At 38.5% G+C, this 18833-nt stretch overlaps 1 protein-coding gene across 2 annotated transcripts in view; it reads left to right on the forward strand.

The window, feature by feature from the left end:
- The window catches only part of TTC19 (tetratricopeptide repeat domain 19), a 62863-nt gene that overhangs the window by 19695 nt on the left and 24335 nt on the right, over positions 1-18833 (forward strand). The window lies entirely within an intron of this gene.

Raw genomic sequence — 18833 nt, forward strand, 5'->3', positions numbered from 1 at the left:
GGTTGAGCCCAGCTATGGTTGTTCTGTCTTTATTTTGTCAACGAGAATTTCAGAAAAAATGTGTTGCCTATTCTGCTATGTGTTGGAGGATAAACCAGAGCAGGTTGTTCAGAGAAGTGTTGGGCTGTGAGGCTGCCTGCCTCATTATTGTGTTAAGGCATTGTGCCCCTTCTTCTTAAACTTCATTAGTTTTTATAAACTTTGTCAGTTTGATGCCATGGCATTGATGCTTTAACTATAAAATGATTATGCATTTCTTTGTTAAACAATGAATTTGACCATTTATTGGTTTTTTATGTAAAGATATTAATCCTTTGTCCTATTGGTTTTTTTCTTTTTTCCTATGGGAAATGATGGTGTCAGCCCACACCTAACTTCAGGGGGAATAATAAGAATCAAAATCAGCCCAAGAGTGATTCCTATAAGTGCAGATCAGACATACCTCGACTCTTCAACTTTTTTACCATTTCTGACACCAACCATCCCCCTCACGGCACTCTCTACTTCTGGGTTTGATAGTCCATTGCAGTGGCCATGCAGAACTCACAGACCGTACTTAACAGCAGAGTGGTTTATTAAGCAAGTAATGGTCCATCTTGGGATTGGGACCAACAGGCTACAACTCAAGATCAGGACCAGGAAGCATGTATGCAAAGTCTGGAAGGCCCCCCTGAAGTGGAGAGCACATCCCTCCTTTTTCAGTGCAGGACAGCTCTCTCAGCTTCTTTTGGCTGTGCAAGTCAGCAGGTCCTTCTCTCTGCCTCTTCTGGGCTGGCCACCTCTGGCCCTGCTGCAGGGCCCCTTCTCAGTGTTCAGTGTTACGGCCCTTGACTCGTGTTATGCCTCTCCCTCTGCTGCTGCTTTCTTCTTATCTGCGAACCTCTGTGGTGTTGGCTGCATATACAGGCAGTCCCCGACTTAGGACAGAATCAAGTTATGACAGGCCATACTTAACGACTGTCCATTTTTTTGTACATTTTATCGGTAGTAATAACGTACTACGTACGGTGTTGCAGTACGTAATTTGCTGATGTTAACATTGTCAGATGTTCACTTGCATGTGTTTAATTTTATGATTTACTGTGAAATATTTGAAGAAAAAAAGGACCATACAGACAGCTCTCACCAATTTTCTGGCTAGAAATGCCATCCCCATTCCCAGGGATGACCCAGATGATCCAGAACCTTCCACAAGTGGAGGGAGTTATCACCATAGGTGACAAAATGCCACTGTTGTCCAGCTGTCTGTCATCGGAATAAATTTTTATGATTTGTGTATTTTATGCATGTATGTATTAAAATACATCTGTAAGTTTATACATGCGTTTCCAACCCCTAAAGACAAAGATTGGATTTATAAAGGTACTAATAGTAAGGCAATAGAGGTATTCGACTTAACGTTAGAGCTGATTTACGATGGAGTTGCTGGAACAGGACCCTGTTGTAAGTTGGAGACTACCTGTGTGATTAAGCTCCTGGTCAGTTTCAAGGCATGGCCCCCTCACGAGGGCCTCGAACTGACCACTCACCTCTCAGGAGGCCACAGTTACTTTGTTTGCATCGCAGGCTATAGTCGCTTCATTTGCGTAAATACACTGACCAATTCCTGCAAGGTGTGGAAGATAGGCCAATCACAGGGCCAGACAAAAAGTATCAAACCATCAAGTTTATAATTTACCCAGGAAATGTCATTCAACCTGGACAAAAGTAACAAACCCTCAGGTAGAAAACTTGGGCAAAGGTTAACTTCTCTGGGCTTAGGGGAAAAATTTCTCAAGGTGTTTTTTCCAAAGAACCAAGGCAAAGGGCCACATAAAAACTCATTTCGCCATACCTTACTCGCATTTGGAAACCCTGGTGGCATAGTGGTTAAGTGGTACAGCTGCTAACCAAAGGGTCAGCAGTTCAAATCTGCCAGGCGCTCCTTGGAAACTCTATGGGGCAGTTCTACTCTGTCCTACAGGGTTGCTATGAGTCGGAATCGACTCGATGGCACTGGGTTTGGTTTTTGTTTTGGTCCTTGCATTTGGAACTTTTTTTTCCCCCTTTTTTTCCAAATAAAAAAGGTCGTTTGCACAAAATCATTTGTGGAGTTTAGAGAACAGCCTGAGATCCACCATTACCAGCACTTTTGAAGCGCTGTGTATGCCTAGCCCCGATCCTGTCTGTCTACCGCCTACATAGCATGCTCCTGAATTTGGTCTTTATCATTTATTTGCTTTTCTTTAGTTATGTTTCTGTATCCCTTAAGAAGGTATTATTTAGTTTTTTCATGCTTTTTTCTTTTTTAATTTAAATCACACACTGTACTCCGTTGAGGGCATTTTATGACTTGGGTGAATCTTTAGTCTTTTTTGCAATTTGATCTGAAATCGTTTATGCTCGTTTCCTTCACTGTTAAGTTTTAATAAATATTGAGTAGCTTTTTATTCTGTGCCAGGCATTGCTTTAGGATTGAAATAGAAGCAAGTTTTAAGGCAAGAGTCCCTGGCCTTCGGAAGCTTAGAAAGGTATGTTTCAGCTTTGAAATCCGATATACGTTTACCCCATAGGGTTTCCAGGGAGTAGCTGGTGAATTGAAACTGCTGACCTTTTGGTTAGCAGCCGTAGCTCTTAACCTCTGCGCCACCAGGGCTCCTGCGTTATGTACTACGTGCTAATTAGTATATGCTTGAGTTTCTTTTAAGAGTTTTCCCGTTCTGGTTTATTCTTCTTGTGACTCTTACAACAGCATATATTGGTTCAGTTACATGGCTTTAGAAGATATTTTAGGTTCTGGTAATACAGATCCTCACTCACACTTCCTTGGCTCACTCATTTATTTTTCACATGAATTTTAGATTTTTATCCACGTGTGTTTTAGAATAATTTTGTCAAGGTCCCATGGTACTTTGAGACTAAATGATGACATTTGCTTTATGTTTATAAATTAGTTTGGGGTGATCATCTGAATAAGTATACCTTTGACGCAAATAGCAGAAAATTTCAACTCAAACGGGGTTAAGCAATAAGGGCACCAATTTTCTCACATAACTGGCAGTTCCGAGCGAGGGGCAGACAGTTGACTGTTGGGCCGGTGACTCCGAAACCGTCCTCTTCACGGCCGTTCTCAGCATGTTGACTTTGTCCTCGTGCCCCTGCTCGCCTTTTGTTTGCAGAGTGACTGTGGCGATTCTAGTCATCTTACCCAGAAAAGGACGTTTTGGTGTTTCTCTTAGGATCAAGATCATCTTTCCTAGAAGTCCCCAAGTAGATTTATATTACCTTCTCACTGGGTCACATGCCCTTCCTGAGCCAATGCTTGGCGAGAGAAACGGGGCTACCGTAATTGACTAAAGCTGGTCAGGGTCCGCTCCTAGCTGAGGGTGGGAGTTGCCACTGCTCGAGTCACGTGAGACGAGTGGGTGCTGAGTCTTCCATTGAGGTACATAGTGTGGTTCTCTGCTTAGAGTTTTCTTCATGTAGATGGGACATCTATTTTATTAAGTTTGATTCTTACCTGGATTATTTTGTTTCCTTCCCTTCCTGCTACCCCCTCCCTTTTTTTTTTAAACAAGACTTTGTAATTTATATCTTTTTTAAAAACATAATTTTATTGTAATAAATATATACATATATAACAAAAAGATGCCTTTTTTAAAAATTAATTTTTATGGTGCTTTAAGTGAAAGTTTACAAATCAGGTCAGTCTCTCATACAAAAATTTACGTACACCTTGCTATATACTCCTGATTGCTCTCCCTCTGATGAGATAGTACAGTATTTCCCTCCACTCTCCTCATGTCCGTTTGGGTAGCTTATAGCCACTTCTGCACTCTCATTCCCCCCCCCAGACAGGAGATGTCAACATAGTCTCATGTGTTGACTTGATGCAAGAAGCTTGTTCTTCACCAGTCCCATTTTCCATCCGCTATTCCAGTCCAGTCCCTGTCTGAAGAGTTGGCTTTGGGAATGGTTCCTGCTCTGGGGTAACAGGTCTAGGGTCCATGGCCTCTGGGGTCCCTCCAGTCCCAGTCTGACCATTAAGTCTGGTCTTTTTATGAGAATTTGGGATCTGCATCCCACTGCTCTCCTGCTCCCTCAGGGTTTCTCTGTTGAGTCCCCAATCAGGGCAGTCATCTGTTGTGGCCAGGTACCATCTAGCTCTTCTGGTCTCAGGCTGATAAAGTCTCTGGTTTATGTGGTCCTTTTTGTCTCTTAGGCTCATAATTATTTTATATCTTTGGTGTTCTTCATTCTTCCTTGTTTCAGGTGGGCTTAGACCAATTGATGCATCTTAGATGGCTGCTTGCTAGCATTTAAGACCACAGACTCTGCTCTCCAGAGTGGGATGGAGAATGTTTTCTTAATAGAATTTATTATGCCAATTGACTTAGATGTCCTCTGAAACCATGGTCCTCAAACCCCCGCCCCTGCTACACTGGCCTTTGAAGTGTTCAGTTTATTAAGGAAACTTCTTTGTTTTTGGTTTAGTCCATTTGTGTTGACCTCTCCTGTATTGTGTATTGTCTTTCCCTTCACCTAAAATGAAACTTACCTATTATCTAATTAGTGAATACCCCTCTCTCTCCCTCTGGCCCTCCCCCCTGTTGTAACCATCTAAGAGTATTTTCTTCTTTGCTTAAACTGTTTCTCCAGTTCTCATAATAGTGGTCTTATACCATATTTGTCCTTTTGCAGTTGACAGATTTCACTCAGCATAATGTCTTCCAGATTTCTCCATGTTATGAAATGTTCCATGGATTCAACATTGTTCTTTATCGATGCATAGTATTCCATCGTGTGAATATACCATAGTTTATTTATCCATTCATCCATTGATTGGCACCTTGGTTGCTTCCAACTTCCTGCTATTGTGAACAGTGCTGCCATGAACATGGGTGTGCATATATCTGTTGTGTAAAGGCTCTTATTTCTCTAGGATGTATTCTGAGGAGTGGGATTTCTGGGTTGTTTGGTAGATAGATTTCCAAAGTGGTTGTACCATTTTACATTTCCACCATCAGAGTTCCAGTCTCTCCACAACCTGTCCAACATTGATTATTTTGTCTTTTTTGGATTAATGCCAGCCTTGTTGGAGTGAGAAGGAATCTCATGGTAGTTTTTTTTGATTTGCATTTCTGTAATGGCTAATGACCAAGAGCATTTCTTCATGTATCCATTAGCCGCCTGAATGTCTTCTTTGGTGAACTGCCTGTTCATATCCTTTGCCCATTTATTCATTTGTCTTTTTGTGGTTGAGTTTTAGCAGAATCATATAGACTTTACAGATTAGGCGCTGGTCAGAGATGTCATAGCTGAAAACTTTTTCCCAGTGTGTAGGTGGTCTTCTTACTCTTTTGGTGAAGTCTTTGGATGAGCATAGGCGTTTATTTTTAGGAGCTCCCAGCTATCTGGTTTCTTTTTGGCATTTTTAGTAATGTTTTGTATTCTGTTTATGCCATGTATTAGGGCTTCTAATGTTGTCCATATCTTTTCTTCCATGATCTTTATCGTTTTAGACTTATGTTTAAGTCTTTGATCCATTTTGAGTTAGTTTTTGTGCATGGTGTGAGGTATGGGTACTGTTTCATTTTTTTGTAGATGGATATCCAGTTATGCCAGCACCATTTGTTAAAAAGGGTATCTTTTCCCCAATTAACTGACACTGGGCCTTTGTCAAATGCCAGCTGCTCATATGTGGATGGATTTATATCTGGATTCTCAATTCTGTTCCATTGGTCTGTGTGTCTGTTGTTGTACCAGTACCAGGCTGTTTTGACTACTGTGGTGGTATAATAGGTACTAAAATCAGGTAGAGTGAGGCCTCCCACTTTGTTCTTCTTTTTCACTAATGCTTTACTTATCCTGGGTTTCTTTCCCTTCTATATGAAGTTGGTGATTTGTTTCTCCATCTCATTAAAAAATGTTGTTGGAATTTGGATCGGAATTGCATTGTATATAGATGGCTTTTGGTAGAATAGACATTTTTACTATGTTAAGTCTTCCTATCCCTGAGCAAGGTATATTTTCCCACTACGTAGGTCTCTTTTGGTTTCTTGCAGTAGTACTTTGTAGTTTTCTTTGTACAGGTCTTTTATGTCTCTGGTTAGATTTATTCCTAAGTGTTTTATCTTCTTGTGGGCTACTGTGAATGGTATTGATTTAGTGATTTCCTCTTGGATGTTCTTTTTGTCGGTGTAGAGGAATCCAACTGATTTTTGTATGTTTATCTTGTAACCTGATACTCTGCTGAACTCTTCTATTAGTTTCAGTAGTTTTTTTGAGGACTCTTTAGGGTTTTCTGTGTATAAGATCATGTCATCTGCAAATAGAGATACTTTGACTTCTTCCTTACCAATCTGGGTGCCCTTTATTTCTTTATCTAGCCTAATTGCTCTGGCTAGGACTTCCAACACAATGTTGAATAAGAGTGGTGATAAAGGGCATCCTTGTTTGGTTCCCGATCTCAGTGGGAATGTTTTCAGGCTCTCTCCATTTAGGGTGATGTTGGCTGTTGGCTTTATATAAATGCCCTTTATTATGTTGAGAAATTTTCCTTCTGTTCCTACTTTGCTGAGGGTTTTTATCATGAGTGTTGAACTTTGTCAAATGCCTTTTCTGCATCAATTGATAAAATCATGTAATTCTTGTCTTTTGTTTTATTTATATGGTGGATTACATTAATTGTTTTTGTTAGTTTAGTTAGGTAGAGTGTTTCTAGGAATTCATCTATTTCTCCTAGGTTTTCAAATTTGTTAGAGTACAATTTTTTGTCATAATGTGATATGATTCTTTTAATTTCAGATGGGTTTGTTGTGATATGGTCCATGTCATTTCTTATTTGGGTTATTTGTTTCCTTTCCTGTATTTCTTTAGTCACTCTGGCCAATGGTTTATCAATTTTTTCAAAGAACCAGCTTTTCGTCTTGATAACTCCTTCAGTTGTCTTTCTGTTACCTAATTCATTTAATTCTGGTCTAATTTTCATTATGTTTTCTTCTGGTGCCTGAGGGTTTCTTTTGTTGTTCTCTATTTGTTCAAGTTATAGGGACAGTTCTTTGATAAAATATAAATTGACCTCTGAGCACTGCTTTCATTGTGTCCCAAATGTTCTGATAGGAAGTGTTTTCATTCTCATTGGATTCTATGAATTTCTTTATTCCCTCCTTAACGTGTTCTATAACCCAGTCCTTTTCGGGCAGTTTATCGTTCAGTTTCCAGGTATTTGATTTGTTTTCCCTGTTATTGATTTCTGCTTTTATGGCCTTATGGTCTGAGAAGATGCTTTGTAATATTCCAATGTTTTGGATTCTTGCAAAGGTTTGCTTTATGACCTAATATGTGGTCTACTGTAGAGAATGTTCCATGTGCACTAGAAAAGAAAGTATACTGTTCCGCTGTTGGGTGGAGTGTTCTGTATATGTCTGTGAGGTCAAGTTGGTTGATTGTGGCATTTAGATCTTCTGTGTCTTTATTGAGCTTCTTTCTGGATGTCCTGTCCTTCACCGAAAGTGGTGTGTTGACATCTCCTACTATAATTGTGGAGGTGTCTCTCTCACTTTTTAATGCTGTTAGAGTTTGTTTTATGTATCTTGCAGCCCTGTCATTGGGTGCATAAATATTTAATATGGTTATATCATCCTGGTATATTGTCCGTTTAATCATTATGTAGTGTTCTTCTTTACACTTTGTGGTAGCTTTAACTTTAAAGTCTGTTTTGTCAGAAATTAATATTGCCTCTCCTGCTCTTTTTTGATTGTTGTTTGTTTGATACTTTTTTTCCCATCCTTTGAGTTTTAGTTTGTGTCTCTTAAGTCTAAGGTGTGTCTCTTGCAGGCAGCATATAGCTGGATTATGTTTTTTAATCCAGTCTGCGACTCTGTCTCTTCATTGGTGCATTTAGTCCATTTACATTCAGCATAATTATAGATAAGTATGAGTTTAGTGCTGTCATTTTGATGCCTTTTTCTGTGTGTTGCTGACAGTTTCATTTTTCCACTTTTTTGTGCCGAGAGGTTTTTCTTTGTAAATTGTGTGTTCCTCATTTTCACTGTAGTTGAATTTATTTTTGCTGAGTCATTATGTTCATCTTGGTTTTTATTTTGAAGTATGGAATTGTTAGACCTCTTTGTGGTTAACTTAATATTTACCCCTATTTTTCTAAGTAAAAACCTAACTTATATCACCCTATATTGCCTTGGTTTCCTCTCCATATGGAAGATCTGTGCCTCCTGTATTTAGTCTGTATTGATTATTGTAATCTTTTACATAATGACATCAATGATTCCCTGTTTTGAGCATTTTTTAAAATCTTACTTTAATTAATATTATTTTTAAGCATACAATTCATTGACATTAATTACATTCATTATGTTGTGCAACTTTCACCATTATCTATTTTCAAAAGTTTTTCATCACCCCAAGCAGAAGCTTAGTACCCCTTAAGCAATAACTCTCCACCCCTCCCCACGCCCCCTAGTAACCACTAATAAACTTTTGTTTTTATGTGTTTGTTCCTTTTGTGTATATTTTTTTTAGGTATTTTCTTTGTGGTTACCATGGGGATTACATTTAACATTCTAAATTTATAACAGTCTAGTTTAAATTGATGTCGTGTTAACTTCAGTAACAACAAAAATTCTGTTCCTGTACTCCTCCTAAACCAAGCTGAAACTTAACCTGTTGCCATCAAGTTGATTCTGACTCAGTTACCCTATAGGACAGAGTAGAACTGCTCCATAGGGTTTCTAAGGAGCGGCTGGTGGATTTGAACTGCCCACCTTTTACTTAGCAGTTGAGCTCTTACCCACTGCACAACCAGGGCTCCTATGCTCCCCTTATGTTATTGTCACAGATTACATCTGTATATACTACGTGCCCGACAGTTGTTTCTTGCATTTCTCTCTGACGTGGGGCATAAATAGAGCTACAAACGAAAAACACTGTAAAACTGGCTTTTATGCTTGCCTGTGAAATTACCTTTAGTGGACATCTTTTTTTTTCATCATATGGCTTTGACTTACTATCTAATGTCCTTTTATATCAACTCAAAGGACTCCTTTTAGCATTTCTTATCGGACTGGTCTACTGGTAACAAAATCCCTCAGCTTTTATCTGGGAATGTGTTAATTTTGCCCTCACTTTTTTTTATTTTTAATTGCACTTTAGATGAAGGTTTACGGAACACACTGGTTCCTCATTAAGCAGTACACATATTGTTTTATGACATTGGTTAACAATCCCATGGCATGTCAGTACTCTCCCTTCTCAACCTTGGGTTCCCTGTTACCAGCTTTCCTGTCCCCTCCTACCTTCTCGTCCTTGCCCCTGGGTTGGTGTGCTCCTTCAGTCTCATTTTGTTTTATGGGCCTGTCTAATCTTTGGCTGAAGGGTGAACCTCAGGAGTGACTTTATTACTGAGCTGAAAGGGTGTCTGGGGGCTATAGTCTCAGGGTTTCTCCAGGCTCTGTCAGGCAAAGCCTGGTCTTTCTTTTTGAGTTAGAATTTTGTTCTACATTTTTCTCCAGTTCTGTCTGGGACCCTCTATTGTGATCCCTGTCAGAGCAGTCAGTGGTGGTAGTCAGGTACCACCTAGTTGTACTTGACTCAGTTTGGTGGAGGCTGTAGTAGATATGGCCCATTAGTTCTTTGGACTAATCTTTCCTTTGTATCTTTAGTGTTCTTCATTCTTCTTTGCTCCTAAAGGGGTGAAACCAGTGGAATATCCTAGATGGCTGCTCACAGGCTTTTAAGACTTCTGAGATGCTACTCACCAAAGTAGTATGTAGAACATTTTCTTTATAAATTATGTTATGCCAGCTGAGCTAGATGTTCGCCGAGACCATGGTCCCAACAGCCCTCAGCCCTGTGATTCAGTCCTTCAGGGAGTTTGGCTGTGTCTATGGAGTTTCCATGATTTTGCTTTGTACAAGTTGTCCTGGCTTCCCCAGTATTGTGTACTGTCTTACCCTTCACCAAAGTTACCACTTAACTATTGTCTATTCAGTGTTTTTCCATCCCTACTCCTCACCTCCCTCGTAACCATCAAAGATTATTTCCTTCTGTGCGTAAACCTTTCATGAGGTTTTATAGTAATGGTCTCATAAGATATTTGTCCTTTTGCAGTTGACTTATTTCACTCAGTGTAATGCCCTCCAGACTCATCCATGTTGTGAGATGCTTCACAGATTCATCATTGTTCTTTATTGTTGCATAATACTCCATTGTGTGTATGTACCACAGTTTATCCATTCATGTGTTGATGAGCATCTAGGTTGTTTTCATCTTTTTGCTATTGTGAACAGTGCTGCAGTGAACATGGGTGTGCATATGTCTATTAATGTGACAGCTCTTATTACTCTAGAATATATTTCTGGGAATGGGGTTGTTGGATCGTATGGTATTTCTATTTCTAGCTATCTAAGGAAGTGCCATATTGTTTTCCAAAGTGGTTGTACCATTTTGCATTCCCACCAGCAATGCATAAGGGTTCCAATCTCCCTGCAGCCTCTCCAACATTTGTTATTTCCTGGTTTTTTGATTCGTGCCAGTAATGCCGGGGTACGATGGTATCTCTACCCTCACTTTTGAAGGTCACTTTTTCTGGATATCGAATTCTTGGTTGACAGCTCTTTGTTTTCGGCACTTTAACTGCCTTCTGAGGATTCCTTGTATGTCGTGAGTCACTTCCCTCATGGCTGCTCTCAAGATTCTTTAGTTTTCAAGAGTTTGATTAGAAAGAGTCTCTGTGGATCGTCTGGAATTTTATACTACTAGGAGTTCATTGAGCTTCTTGGATGTGTAGATTCATCTTTCAGCACATTTGGGAAGCTTTCTACCATTACTTATTCAAATATTCTTTCTGTCCCTTTCTGCTTCTAAGACTTCCATAGTGTGTATGTTGATGCCCCTTGTGGTATCCCGGAAGTCCCTTAGGCTCTGTTCACTTTTCTTCATCTTGATAAATTTCAGTTATTGTATCTTTAAATTTGCTGATTCTTTCTTCTGCCAGCTTAGATCTGCTACTGAGCCCTCTCCCCATCCTCCAGTGAGTTTTTCATTTCATTTATTATTCTTTTCAGCTCTAGTATTTCTGTTTGGTTCCTTTTTATAGTTCCGTGTATTCTTACTTTGTTCATGTATCCTGAAATCCCATTGTTGAGTTGATTCCGACTCATAGTGACCCTATAGGACAAAGTAGAACTGCCCCCATAGGCCCCCATAGGGTTTCCAAGGACTCGCTGATGGGTTTGAACTACTTACCTTTTGGTTACAGCCAAGCTCTTAACCACTGCATCACCAGAGCTCTTTGTTCATGTGTAGCTTTTCTGATTTCCTTAGGTTCTTTGTCCATATTTTCCTTTAGCTCTCTGAGCTTATTTAATATTGTTCTTTAAGGTCTTTGTCTAGTAGTCCATTATCTGGGCTTCCATAGGGGTGGTTTCTCCCTTTATTTTGTTCTTTTGCAGGGTCTTCCTTTCCTGTTTCTTTGTATGCATTAGGCTTTTTTTTTTGTTGCTGAAAACGGGATATTTGAATGTTGTAATGCGGTGACTCTGGAAATCAGATTCTTCTCTTCCTCAGGGTTTGCCGTTTTGTTTTTAATTCAATTTAATTCAGTTGTTTAGTCATTTGCCCTGTTTTTGCTCACCTGGTTGTATGTGGATGCTGAAGTAACTCATGTTCAGCTAGTATTTGGACAGAGATTTCCTTGTTTCTGTCAAAACTAAAACCAGAAAACCCCCTCCCAAAAAAAGCCTTTGCTAATTGGCTCTGTCCTGGAGCCCCTCCCTCAGCATTTAGCCAGGCTTGTACTGAGCCTAAGATCAGTCGGAGCTGAAAGCAGAGGGTCTTTTCTCAGGTAATCCTGGTGCATGCATTTTGCCTTTAGCAGGTTGTGAATCTATCAGTTGCCCAGTATACACTGTGCTTTTGAAACCCTTAATTTCCAAAAGAAACTCTCCCCAGTGTCTCTTCCAGTCTTGTTAGGTGCCTGGGCAGTGGTTCTATCGTATGCTTCCGTGGCACTCTTTAGCCCCGGTGGCTACAGGTGCTTACAGCCTTCTGATGTTACTCTCTGCCCCTTCTCTCTGTGTGAGCGCTGAGACTGGTCAGACCTAGACAAGATCTCGCTGCAGGCTTTCAGGCAGCCCTGAGGCCCGGTTAGAACAGACACACAATAGTTTACTATTAAAGTCAGCCCTGTTCTGCCGAGAGCCAGAGAGCAGGCTCCCTCTCTGGGAGTCAGACCATGGCTGCTTGAAGATGGCTGCAACCTGTGCCCGGGAGGGAGTGAGGCTCAGAGTAGTAAGCCAAAGCTCTCCTGCTGCGTCTGTGCAATCAGCCAGAGCTCTCCTGCCGCGTCTGTGCCACCTTTCTCTTGAGTCAGCCTTTGCTGAGCTCCTGTAAGCTTTTGACTGGTGGCTTCTGTTCTGCTTGTTTTTTTGGTGTTTTTTGTCGGGGGATGGGGGTGCTGCTGCTCACTTCGCAGTCTTGCCCCAGATTTTTTTTTTTTTTCTTTTTGTAGGTTATGTAAACAAGATCTAAATTTTGGTCGAATTGTCTAACTGGTTAGTGGTGATATATGGGAACACTTCATTTTTCCATATTTATTTTATAGCTGGCTACTTATTTGCTTTTCAGTTGATATTCATGCCATTTATAGATAGATGATTATTCATTGGGAAATTATGATAATTATTTACTTTCAGGTAGTTATATCCTGGTCTTTTTCTTCTACTCACTCCCTTTTGTTAAATTTTAGTTCATTGTTTATAACTTAAGAAAAACACTAAACAGTGATGATAGGTAACTTTGTCTTATGCCCGATTTGGTACCAAACTATGACTAGATACGTATCTAGAGCAGACTGGCTTGTTGTAGGTGAGTTATTTGGTGTACTTACTGCTGGGTGATATTTAACACGGTGATTTAATCTAGAGCAGACTCACTTGTTTTAGGTGAGTTATTAGTATACTGCTGGGTAATATTTAACAGTGGTATTTTATTTCCACCTGAGCCAGATCTTTAGAGTTAGTTCTCTGGCAACTTTTTTCTTCCTTCCTTGATTACTCACACATTTAGGTTTCTTCCGTCTTACTGATTTAATTTTAGTACCTGGGACAAAGCCAAGCACACAGCAAGTCTTCATATGTATCTACTGAATAAATGGATGCATGTGTAAGAATATTGCACATCTACATTTCCCAGAAGAAACTTCCTTATGGAGTTAAATTTTTGAAGCATAATATACTATATTCTCTTATGTGTTATATTTGTTTCCCAGTTCTTAATTTTATGGATTTATTTTCTCTCTTTAAATTAGTAGGAGATTTTCTTCAATTGATTCTTTCCTTTTCCTTTCTGCGAGATAAAGTTTTCATTTATTTTCATGTTTTAAATAGTCAAAACATTTCTGGAAAATTGAAGTAATTTTGGTGGTATAATATTTTGGTTTCATGAAGGCTTGAAGTTATGAACCCGAGTTTGAATCCTGGCTCTACCACTTACTAGCAATTTGACTGTGGACCAATTACTTCTCTTCAGTTTCCTCATCAGTAAAAGAGAATCATAGTAGGACTTACCTCATAGAGTTGTTATGACGATTAAATGCTCTAGGACTGTGCCTAGTACTCATTAAGTCCCTATGTAAGAGTTTGCTGGAGTGTGCCATTAACCTGATTGTAAACCTAATGGTTTAGCTCCTCTTTGTTTACTAAAAAAAATGTTTACTAGTCTCCATTTATTAAGGTCTTTATTCTATTTGTAGTTTCTCCTTCTTTTTTGTCAATTTTGTTGATCTTTTCAAAGAACCAATTTTATATTTCATTTGTTATTATTTTCCTATTTCCTGCCTAATCTTTATTATTTCCCTCCTGCTTGCTTTGGGTTTAGTTTGCTTTCCTCTTTCTAGTTTCTTAAGGTGGGAAGTTTAGTCTTTAAGATCTTTCTTTTTCTAATATGGACATTTATAATTAAAGTTTCTCTGGTGCTTTAGCTGTGTTCTTGTTTTCATTCAACTCAGAGTGTTTTCTAATTTCCCTTGTGATTTCTTCTTTGACCTTTTAGATATTTAGGATGGTGGTAATTTCCATATATTTATGAATTTTCCAAATTTCTTTCTGTAGTCAATTTCTAATTTAATACCATTGTAGTTGTATACCACAGGTCTCCTGTTGATAGACATGTAGTTTATTCCACGTATTTCACTGTGGAAAATAATGGTTCATTGAACATTCTTGGACCTCTTTTTGCTCACATGCAAGATATTTCTTAGGGTATGTACCTAAGAGTGGAATTGCTGGGGTGCATATACTATATATTACCAAACTGCTTATCAGAGTGGTTTTACCAGTTCACATTTTCACTAGCAGAGTTCCTATTGCTTTATATCCTTTTTATTGTTACACTTAAAACTTCTGACAATCTAGTGCATATGAAATCGAATTTCTTTGTGTTTTTAATGTGTATTCCTCTAATTACTAGTAGGATAGAACATCTTTTGGGTGTTTATTGGCTATTCAAATTTCTTCCTCTGAAAATTGAGTCTTCATATCCTTTGCTCATTTTTTTGAAGGATTATCTTTTAATGATTTCTAAGAGCTCTTTATACATTCGTGTATCTTCATATTTTGTGGGTTACATTACCCTCTGTGGGTTGTCTTTTCACTTCGTGCTGTTTGATATACAGAGATTTAAATTTGAATGTAATGGAATCTGTTGATATTTTCCTTTATAGTTTGTGCATTTTGAATCTTGTTTAATAACATCCTTTACTATTCTAAGGTCAAAAAGATACTTATTTTAAATATTTGAATTTTCACATTTAGGTCTTTATTTACGTAGAGTTCATTTTTTAATATGGTGTGAGGTAGGGATATAGGCGCGAAAATGGATTCAAACATACCAGTGATCATGAAGATGGCACAGGACCAGCCAGCATTTTGTTATGTTATACATAAGGTTGTATGAGTTGGCGCCGACTCGATGGCAGCTAACAACAGGATATAGCTTGTTTTGTTTTTCCTCATGAACAACCAGTTGCCTTGGACTATTTCCTATGTCTGTGTCTTTCCTATATCTATCGTTATTATTTTTGCAGTAGGAAACTCTACTGTGGTTGGGCATTTTTTTTTTTTTTTTGTATGTACTTTTATTTTTTTGATTGCACATACTAGTCCTATATTGTTTTTGATGGTGGTAAAAGAACTTAGGGGCCTGTGCCCAGGTTTTCCTAAATTAGAGATGCTCGTTTTCTTGTTAATGGAGTATCTCTATTCCTGTTTTTATAAATACTTATAATTGTGCCAATATTTTATCATATTACTTTTTAGTCTATATTTATGTAAGCCTAATTTGATAATAGGAGCCCTTGTGATATATTAAGCATACTGTATTCCTGGAATAAGTGCTGCTTGGTCATATCCTTAGTATATTTGAGAATTCCATTTGCTAATGTCTTGAGTGAAAATTTCTGTAATGAGACTTGTTTGCTTTGTGGACTGATTTTTGTGAAGCTCTATAAATGATCCCAGTTTATTTCTCAGTTGTTATTGTTGTTGTCAGCAGCTGATGAGTTGGCTCTGACTCATGACAGTCTTACGTATACCAGCAAAATGTTACCCAGTCCTGCACCATCTTCCTCATCTTTGATATGTTTAGTCCATTTTTGTGGCTAGGGTGTCAGTCCATCTCATTGAGGATTTCCCTCCTTCTTGCCCACCCTGTACTTTACCAACCGTGATGTCCTTTTCTAGCGATTGGTCTTTCCTGAGGACCTGTCCAGTGTAAGTGAGCCAGATTCTCGCCATCCTTGCTTCTAAGACACATTGTGGTTGTATTTCTTCTGAGGCTGATTTGTTCATCCTTCTGGCAGTCCGTGGTATTCTTCACCAGCACAATTCAAGTGTATCAGTTCTTCTGTCTTCTGTTTTCACTGTCTAACTTCTGCATGCATATGAGGCAATTTAAAACAGACCATGGCTTGGGTCAGGAGCATCTTATCATCAAAGTGACATCTTTTAAAAATTTGAGAGAGGTCTTCTGCAGCAGATTTTCCCAGTGTAACACTTCATTTGATGTTGGTTGTTGATCCAGGTGGAATGAAGTCATTCACAGCTTTAATGACAGCTCGTTTCTTCTCCACAGTTATTTTCTTCTTGGCTAACTTATAGCAATGTCTTTTATTAAAACCATTAAAATTTTTTTATTACTTAGAAAAGGAACTTTTTTATTATACATATTTAAAGCTGTAAAATTTTCTCGTGGCAATAAACTAAAGGTTTTGTTATGGAGCCTTTTAATTTTCTTTTAAAAGTTTTGTTATGGAACATTTTTATTTCCTCCTTGGTCCTGTTCTTAGAGAAGTTTAGTTTTCAAAAAATAGTCTATTTTCATGTTCTTTTGGTCAGAATGTGCTATAAATTTAAAATACAATTTTAAAATTAATGCTTGATATTGAAAAAAATATTGTAGCCAGTTTTTTACCTCATTAATTATGTTCTTTAAAAAGCTTCACTGCCTTTTCTCTCACTCTAATTTTCTTTTATTTTTATTGTGCTTTATGTGAAAGTTTACAAATCAAGTTAGTCTCTCATACAAAAATTTATATACACCTTGCTATGTACTCCTAGTTGCTCTCCCCCTAAAGAGACAGCACACTCCATCTCTCTACCCTGTATTCCCCGTGTCCATTCAGGCAGCTTCTGTCCCCCCTCTGGCTTCTCATCTCCCCTCCAGACAGGAGCTGCCCACGTAGTCTCACGTGTCTACTTGAGCCAAGAAGCTCATTGCTTAGCAGTATTATTTTCAGTCTTACAGTCCTGTCCAATCCCTGTCTGAAGAGTTGGCTTTGGGAATGGTTCCAGTCTTGGGCTAACAGAAGGTCTGGGGACCATGACCTCTGGAGTCCTTCTAGTCTCAGTCAGACCATTAAGTCTGGCCTTTTTACGAGAATTTGAGGTCTGCATCCCACTGCTCTCCTGCTCCATCAGGGGTTCTCTGTTGTGTTCCCAGTCAGGGCAGTCATCGGTTGTGGCCGGGCACCATCTAGTTCTTCTGGTCTCAGGCTGATGTAGTCTCTGGTTTCTGTGGTCCTTTCTGTCTCTTGGGCTCATAATTACGTTGTGTCTTTGGTGTTCTTCATTCTCCGTTGGTCCAGGTGGATTGAGACCAATTGATGCATCTTAGATGGCCGCTTGCTAGCATCTAAGACCACAGACGCCACTCACCAAAGTGGGATGCAGAATGCTTTCTTAATAGGCGTTGTTATGCCAGTTTACCTATATGTCCCCTGAAACCATGGTCCCTAGCCCTCCACTCCTGCTACTCTGGCCTTCGAAGCATTTGGTTTATTCAGGAACCTTCTTTGCTTTTGGTTTAGTCAAGTTGTGCAGACCTGTCCTGTACTGTGTGTTGTCTTTCTCTTCACCTAAAATAGTTCTTGTCTACTAATCTAATTGGTAGATTACTGATAACTGAGGTAATATTTTACTTCTGTCACTTATTCTTGTACTTAAGTTACACTATTGAAAGTTTTTCCATAATTGTAAAATGTAAAAAGAGCATATTATTTTTAAAAATATAGAAACCTTTAAAGAGATTTACTACAACTCTCATGAAAAGATTCAGTAGTCCTTGGCAGTGGGTACTCATTTTTTTGGAGCATGTAGTTTCTGGAATTAGAATAATCATCCGTTATATTTTTTGTTTTTTGGTAAATGGTGAACATTTTTGTCTTTAAATCTTCTCAGAGAATAAGAGTTTTAGTAGCTCTATGGTATTCTAGTGTATTTCTTCAACGCTTCTTTTGTGCATTTAGGTTGTTTCCAATTTTTCATTGTTAAAAATAACTTATCTTCTTGGACCTTTGTACTTGAAGCAGACACAGAGATTTGTCCCGTTTTCATTTCTAACTCTGCCTTTTAATTAGCATTATATAATTACTATTTATCTCACAGTACTGTTAATATTACAACTGCTTCTTGATATTTTTTTGTCTCATGGTTTTGTATTTTTTATTCAGTGTTTCGGTATTCCTTTTTAGAGAAATAGAGTGTCTTTACATACGGTAATTAGTTGGTACCCTCATGTTTTTATATGATTATGTTTATAAATTTATAATTTTATATTTATGAAAATAATTTTCATGTTATGAATCTTTGAAACTAGTAAGGCATTCAGTATTTTAAAAAGATTTTATTTACCTTTTTTTATATATAACTAAGCAAAAATTAACAACTTTAGATTTCTTTTTGAGGAAGAAAAGTTTCATCCTTTTTTTCACTTTTACCCCCTGGTATTATTCCAACAGGTGTACTCATCTGCCAACTATTTTACTTGAAATAATCTCTTCAGTGATTAAGCATACTATAGTAATTTAATCTTTAAATCCCATATGCCATTTGTAAATTTTTTTTAAATTTGAAGATACGGAAAGGAGTTTAGATATGAACGATAGCTTCGCTGGTAAATAAACCAAGTGAGCATCTTCAGTTGGGTGTCTAATAGTTCTTGTTACATAAGATCATTTGAGATAAGCTCTCTGTGTGTCTCTCTGTGAGTTGTCTGGAAACCCTGGTGGTATAGTAGTTTTGTGCTACGGCTGCCAACCAAGAGTCGGGCAGTTGGAATCCACCAGGTGCTCCCTGGAAACTCCGTGGGGCAGTCCTGCTCCATCCTGTAGGGCTGCTACGAGTCGGGATTGACTTGACGGCAGTGGGTTTTTTTGGTGTGAGTTGTTTGCAGAATTTCCTTGTAGCTTGGTTTTGTTTCTACATTATTTGTATCGTCTTTACTTGTGCAAGTTGATATTTGGTACTGTTCTTTAGATTGGTTACTGTTCTCCAGTTCTT

This window comes from Elephas maximus, chromosome 19 (assembly GCF_024166365.1).
Source record: "Elephas maximus indicus isolate mEleMax1 chromosome 19, mEleMax1 primary haplotype, whole genome shotgun sequence".
Taxonomy (NCBI): domain Eukaryota; kingdom Metazoa; phylum Chordata; class Mammalia; order Proboscidea; family Elephantidae; genus Elephas; species Elephas maximus.